The sequence below is a fragment of the Nerophis lumbriciformis genome, linkage group LG28 (genome assembly GCF_033978685.3).
Source record: "Nerophis lumbriciformis linkage group LG28, RoL_Nlum_v2.1, whole genome shotgun sequence".
NCBI classification, from domain to species: Eukaryota; Metazoa; Chordata; class Actinopteri; order Syngnathiformes; family Syngnathidae; genus Nerophis; species Nerophis lumbriciformis.
Window position 1 is genome coordinate 16,807,306 of NC_084575.2, and position 8,239 is coordinate 16,815,544.

Sequence of the window (8,239 nt, forward strand, 5' to 3'; positions counted from 1 at the left end):
AATCTGCCGCCAGACCCCCATTGAATCTGCCGGAGTGTGTGAGCAATTCAGGGACAAAGGACCTCGGTAGCACGGCAAGCAATGGCGGCAGTTTGTTCCCGCAAACGAGCGAGCTAAACCCCCTATCGAACCTAGCTCTCCTGGCCTGCTGACATCAACTCCAAAACTGGACAGATCAGCTTTCAGGAAAAGAGCGCGGATGAGGGTATGTCTACAGAATATATTAATTGATGAAAATTGGGCTGTCTGCACTCTCAAAGTGCATGTTGTTGCCAAATGTATTTCATATGCTGTAAACCTAGTTCATAGTTGTTAGTTTCCTTTAATGCCAAACAAACACATACCAATCGTTGGTTAGAAGGCGATCGCCGAATTCGTCCTCGCTTTCTCCCGTGTTGCTGGCTGTCGTGTCGTTTTCGTCGGTTTCGGTTCACTTCAAACCGATATGGCTCAATAGCTTCAGTTTCTTCTTCAATTTCGTTTTCGCTACCTGCCTCCACACTACAACCATCCGTTTCAATACATTCGTAATCTGTTGAATCGCTTAAACCGCTGAAATCCGAGTCTGAATCCGAGCTAATGTCGCTATAGCTTGCTGTTCTTTCCGCCATGTTTTTTTGTGTTGGCTTCACTATGTGACGTCACAGGAAAATGGACGGGTGTTTATAACGATGGTTAAAATCAGGCACTTCGAAGTTTTCTTTAGGGATATTGCGTGATGGATAAAATTTTGAAAAAAACTTCGAAAAATATATACTAAGCCACTGGGAACTGATTTTTAATGGTTTTAACCATTCTGAAATTGTGATAATGTTCCCCTTTAAAGCTGCATGTGAGTTTAGCAGCAGGATTTGTGGACCCCTGGTTCTAACCAAGCGTCTGAAAGGCTGGACTGTGCCGGATGACCACTGTTACGTCACCGTAGCAACGTCAGAGGCACGCTTGACATGGCCGCACGTCAAGTTGCCATTGGGACAAGCCTCGGAATGTCCACTTCCACAAAAACAAAAGGTCAGATCACATTCACATTACGGTCCTCTGACCTTTTCAGTTCAAAACATCAGTCCTAAAGAATCCCAGGGCCACGCCCACCTCCCGGCGGGCATGCGTTGTCGTTGTCACAGAGACGGGCGACAAACAAGTGCCTTCATCTTTCCTCCTCCTCACATAATCGTCGGCATAGGCGCCGCCCACTTGGCGTCCGAAACAAAGCAGCAATAGAATTGGCCACAAAGGTTCCTTTTGGAACCTCATTTGACCTATGACGCAGGCAGGAAGAACATGCTCCAATAATATTCATATTCCTATCAATAAAAACTAGCCACAAGTCAGGGGGGGCAAACTCATTTTCATGGTGGGCCACGACGCAGTTACGGCCGCCCTCCACGGGCCATTTGCAACTGCCAAACCATAAAAATGTATAATCGCTACATAAGGTGTACTCAGTTGCCCCTTTCATTGGATTATTATATTTTACGCCCAGAGACTGATTTAAAAATGGCTTTATAATCAGAAGTCAAGTTGACAGGCAGATATTAAAGGTAAAGAAATGTAATTTCAAAAAGGGTATACGACAAAAACATGCTTGGAATAGCTGTGCATCAAATAATAGTAAAGAACTGCATGTTGCATGCAAACCATTTTTTTTGTCAAAATTGAAAGAAATGATGAAAGGCCTTAATGAGTCACATTTACAGGTTTTTGCAGGCTCCAGAAAAATGTGCCAGATGTGCCTTAAGTTTGACACCTGCATGCACGAGTGTTAGCCGTGCTATTGCAAGTGTATCCTGTGGTCCTGTAAAGCAGTGGTCCCCAACCACCGGGCCACCGATTGGTACCAGGCCGCACAAGAAATTAAAAAAAAAATGTTTTTTTATTTTTTTTATTAAATCAACATACAAAACACAATATATACATTATATACCAATATAGATCAATACAGTCTGCAGGAATACTGTCCGTAAGCACACATGATTGTATTTCTTTATGAAAAAAAAATTAAAAATTAAAAATGTTATATATATATATATATATATATATATATATATATATACACATATATATACACCCCCCAGTCCGTGGGACAAATTTTCAAGCGTTGACCGGTCCGCAGCTACAAAAAGGTTGGGGACCACTGCTGTAAGGCAGGGGTTCTTAACCTTTTTGACCTCGGGGTCCCAACTTTTTCATTACAGAGGGGCCCAGCGCCAACTCAAATATTAACACTGAATCGGTCATCTAATTCTTGATTTTAATCATATTCAATAATTATATCTAACCTACTTACAGTTTAACACAAGGGTACCCAAACTACGACCCGCGGGCCGGATCCGGCCTGTCAGCGTCCAAAATCCAGCCCGCAAGAAGTCCAAAGTTTAAAAAAAATATATATATCCCCTGCTGGCCCCATTATGGACTGGACTCTCACACGATTAACTAGAGCCACTCGGCGTCTATTGCACCAGTCGCCCAGGGGGGGGTCTCCACATCTGCGGTCCCCTCCAAGGTTTCTCATTGTATCCCATTGGGTTGAGTTTTTTCTTGCCCTGATGTGGGATCTGAGCCGAGGATGTTGTTGTGGCTTGTGCAGCCCTTTGAGACACTTGTGATTAAGGGCTATATGAATACACTTTGATTGATTGAGTGATTAATATATATATATATATATATATATATATATATATATATATATATATATATATATATATATATATATATATATTTTTTTTTAAATATGTCCTTTCTAATCCATTTTCTACCGCTTGTTACTCTTGGTGTCTCCTAGCAACTCAGGCAAATCATATTGTCTAAAAATGCATTTTTCCATTGATAATGTGACATCATCGCGCTCGGAATATACTGTATATATATACATATATATATATATATATATATATATATATATATATATATATATATATATATATATATATATATATATATATATATGTATATATATACCGTATATATATATATGTATATATATATATATATATATATATATATGTATATATATATATATATATGTATATATATATATATATCCATATACATATACATATACATGTACACATACACAGGCCGGCCCCCGGGCAGATTGTTTCAACCCAATGCGGCCCCTCGAGTCAAAAAGTTTGGGGACCCCTGGTTTAACAGATTAACAACCTTGTCAAATGAAATGAAAACATGTGTTAATCACAAAATGATGACAGACATACATAATACTGCAAAAGAAGAGACTCATAAAAACTGATGAAAAATACATTTACATGCAGTGTAAATGTAAAAATACATTTGAACTAATATTAGATAATGTTTCTTGAATTAGTGCACTTAAGTCAGAATTTTTGCGATTTGTTTGCTTGAGAATAGAATAGAATAGAATAGAACATATCTTTATTGTCATTGTACATCGTACAACGAAATTGTATGCAAAACTAATTTAGTGCAAATTCATAATAAAACATAAAAACATAGATAAAAATACATAAAAATAGCAAGCACACAGCTCACATGCACAGTCATTATTGTCTTGTGTTCAGCGACACTATCGGGTAAAAAGTGTTCTTAAATCGGTTTGTCCGGCATTTTATTGTCCTGTATCTCCTGCCCGAGGGCAGCAGTTCAAAAAGTTTATGTCCAGGGTGAGATGGGTCCCTTATGATGTTTTGGGCCTTTTTTGAGGCACCTGGCACTGTACAGTTCATCTAGGGATGGGAGAGAGCAGCCAGTGATCTTCATGACACTTTTTATGACCCTCTGAAGTGCATTTCTCTCTGCCGCTGTGCAGCTGGCATACCATACACACATGCAGTATGTCATACCATACACACATGCAGTATGTCATACCATACACACATGCAGTATGTCATACCATACACACATGCAGTATGTCAGCACACTCTCTATTGAGCAGCGATAGAAGGACACAAGCAGTTTGTGTGACAGGTTGTTCTTTTTGAGGAGTCTCAGAAAGTAAAGTCTCTGCTGTGCCTTTTTGATGGTCCCTGAGGTGTTCATACTCCACGACAGGTTTTCCTCGATCTAGATCCCCAGGAACCTGAAGTTAGAGACCCTTTCCACGTAGTCCCCATTGATGTACAGTGGTTGGATGTTTATTGTTTTTTTCTTCCGGAAAATCCATGATCAGCTCCTTCGTCTTAGTGGTGTTAAGGATCAGGTTGTTTGTTGTTAAAGGGGAACATTATCACAATTTCAGAAGGGTTAAAACCATTAAAAATCAGTTCCAAGTGGCTTATTTTATTTTTCGAAGTTTTAAAAAAAATTTTACCCATCACGCAATATCCCGAAAAAAAAGCTTCAAAGTGCCTGATTTTAACCATCGTTATATACACCCGTCCATTTTCCTGTGACATCACATAGTGAAGCCAATACAAACAAACATGGCGGAAAGAACAGCAAGGTATAGCGACATTAGCTCGGATTCAGACTCGGATTTCAGCGGCTTAAGCGATTCAACAGATTACGCATGTATTGAAACGAATGGTTGTAGTGTGGAGGCAGGTAGCGAAAACGAAATTGAAGAAGAAACTGAAGCTATTGAGCCATATCGGTTTGAAGTGAACCGTATGCAAGCGAAACCGATGAAAACGACACGGCAGCCAGCGACACGGGAGAAAGCGAGGACGAATTCGGCGATCGCCTTCTAACCAACGATTGGTATGTGTTTGTTTGGCATTAAAGGAAACTAACAACTATGAACTAGGTTTACGGCATATGAAATACATTTGGCAACAACATGCACTTTGAGAGTGCAGACAGCCCATTTCAGGCCCGCTAAAAACGTATATTTTTCCACGATTTCAGCACTCAGGTTAACCATACCTAAATAGACACAAAATACTGCATTACACAAGACTACCCGAATGTACACGAATGATTGAAAAAAATTAATGTTTTTAAGCTAAATTATTGGTAAACACAGTTTATGTATAATAATTTACGTAAAACCGCGAGTAATGAATAACGTTTTCATCAATTAATATATTCTGTAGACATACCCTCATCCGCTCTCTTTTCCTGAAAGCTGATCTGTCCAGTTTTGGAGTTGATGTCAGCAGGCCAGGAAAGCTAGGGTCGATATTCTTCTCTTGATCATCTTCGGTGGCATAAGGGACGGTTGCCATCTCTGTCGTAGCATAGCTTTCGTCGGTAAAGTGTGCGGAACAAACGACTGACCATTTCGTCGGCTTTCCCCACACCCTCGTATTTTGAACAAATTTCGTCCAATTTCTTGCCACTTTCGCATCTTTGGGCCACTGGTGCAACTTGAATCCGTCCCTGTTCGTGTTGTTACACCCTCCGACAACACACCGACGAAAGTGAGAAAATAGCGGATTGCTTCCCGATGTGACGTCACGTTGTGACGTCATCGCTCCGAGAGCGAATAATAGAAAGGCGTTTAATTCGCCAAAATTCACCCATTTAGAGTTCGGAAATCGGTTAAAAAAATATGTGGTCTTTTTTCTGCAACATCAAGGTATATATTGACGCTTACATAGGTCTGGTGATAATGTTCCCCTTTAAGGACCAGATTGTAATTACGGTCACAGGTGATGGAAAAGTGTATTACACATGAGTACATGTGGCCCGTACGGACCACAGCTGAGAAACAGATAGTTTTGGGCGGCCCTCTCGTGGGCGTTTACGGCCCAACAATGAATAGGAAACACTGCTGAAAAGGACACAGAAATAGTCAGGCCATACAAGGTACTGAATGTCCACTGGTGGTAAACGTAAATGTTAATTAAATTAGATACTGTATTAAATGCTACTATGTTTAAGTTTGTTAGTTACAAATACCATATTTGTAAAATCACAAAAAATTAAATACAACTTTTATCGCAACTATGTGAAAAAGCTGCAGCAAAACCAGACTTTTAAGCCGCAAAATGACAACAACAAAAAAGCCTGTGAAATGCAGGGACTGAAAAAAGGGGATTTTTGATGCAAAAGCGAGCCTGCGAACGAAAGTGATGTGATGCCGTTACATTTATTGTGGCCTAGTGGTTAGAGTGCCCGCCCTGAGAGCGGTAGTTCGTGACTTCAAACCCCGGCCGAGTCATACCAAAGACTATACAAATGGGACCCGTTACCTCCCTGCTTGGCACTCAGCATTAAGGGTGGGAATTGGGGGTTAAATCACCAAAAAATATTCCTGGGCGTGGCCACTGCTGCTGCTCACTGCTCCCCTCACCTCACAGGGGGTGGAACAAGGGGATGGGTCAAATGCAGAAGACACATTTCACCACACCTAGTGTGTGTGTGACAATCATTGGTACTTTAACTTTAACTTAACTTAACAAGGCACCGAGCTTTGCCCCCATGCGTGCTCCCGGTAGGGGACACTAAATATTTCAGGGATACAGAATTTGGGTCAAATGCAGAGGACAAATTTCACCACATGGAGTGTGTGTGTGACAATCATTGGTACTTTAACTTTATAGTGATGATGCTTTTTTGGATGATACAAAAAGTCCTCTTTGATTGACACTTTGTCAACCCTGACATTCAAATTGTTATTTTTCTTTTTTTTTTGCAAATATATTTTATTGAATTTTACAGTTAAAATCACATTTAACATTCATATTTTTTTTCACGCAAACCTTTCATACAGGCACACATCCACTCATAAACACTCGCATGCACACTTGAGGAGAGAGGTGCACTTGAACTTTAACAACTCAAGGTTTACAGTATAGACATTAGAAAAAATACCCATATATTGTATATATATATATCCATCCATCCCGCTCTGGCTCAGGATCAGCAGGCTATCCAGACCATATAGCAAGATGGATGAATATTCCTCGGCATCAAAGATCCTCAGGAAGTGATCACAAGATCACCTCTCGAGGATCTCTCCACCGTTCACACTTAAAAAAGAAAAAGAAAGTCACAGGGCTTGATCAGATGCAAAACAATACAAAATAAAAAGTCACAAAAACCAAAGAAACAAAAAAACAAGTAAACCGTGACAAAACCATATCAAAAGTGACACACAAAAAAACAATAGTAGTCATTATTTGACATTCGAAACAAGAATATTAGTTATAAAATTCCAGTCTTTGGTCTTTTATGACTTTTCATCCTGTACGCCAGGGGTCCCCAAACTACGGGCAGCGGGAAGTCCCAAGTAAAAAAATTTTTTTTTTTTTTTTTTTTTAAATCTGTCCTTTCTAATCCATTTTCCACCACTTTTTACTCTCGGTGTCTCGTAACCGCTCTGGCAAATCATATTGTCTAAAAATGCATTTTCCCATCGATAACGTGACATCATCAGCAAAGTGTGCGCTCTTTCAGTCAGTTAGTGCACGAGGAATATATATATATATATATATAAAGTTAAAAGTTAAAGTATCCATGATTGTCACACACACACTAGGTGTGGCGAAATTATTCTCTGCATTTGACCCATCACCCTTGATCACCCCCTGGGAGCAGTGAGCAGCAGCGGTGGCCGCGCCCGGGAATCATTTTTGGTGATTTAACCCCCCAATTCCAACCCTTGATGCTGAGTGCCAAGCAGGAGGTAATGGGCCCCATTTTTATAGTCTTTATATATATATACCGGTATATATATATATATATATATACCGGTATATATATATATATATATATATATATATATATACATATAATATATATATATATATATATATATATATATATATATATATATATATATATACACACACACATATACTATATATATATATATATATATATATATATATATATATATATATATATATATATATATATATATATATATATATATATATATATATATATATATATATATATACATAAACTGTGTATATATATATATATACACAGTTTATGTATATATATATATATATATATATATATACAGCCCGGCCAAATTGTTTTAACCCAATACAGCCCCTTTGTCAAAAAGTTTGGGGACCCCTGCTGTACGCCAATATGTCCTCTTAATATGAAGTTTATTCAGACCGAAGCGCTGATTCAGCAGTTTAAAGCTTCATGACAACTGAAACTTACGACAGGTTTTGCTGTCATCTGTTGGTCTACATCAGGGGTGTCCAAACTTTTTTGACTAGGTGGCCGCATTGTGCTTAAAAATATGGGTACGGTATCGCGGTACTAAAGTACGAATGAGTCATAAATTGTACTATACCGCCTCTAAAAAGTCCCTCTTTTAATGTTTATTTTATCAACAGGCACGACGGCGCGC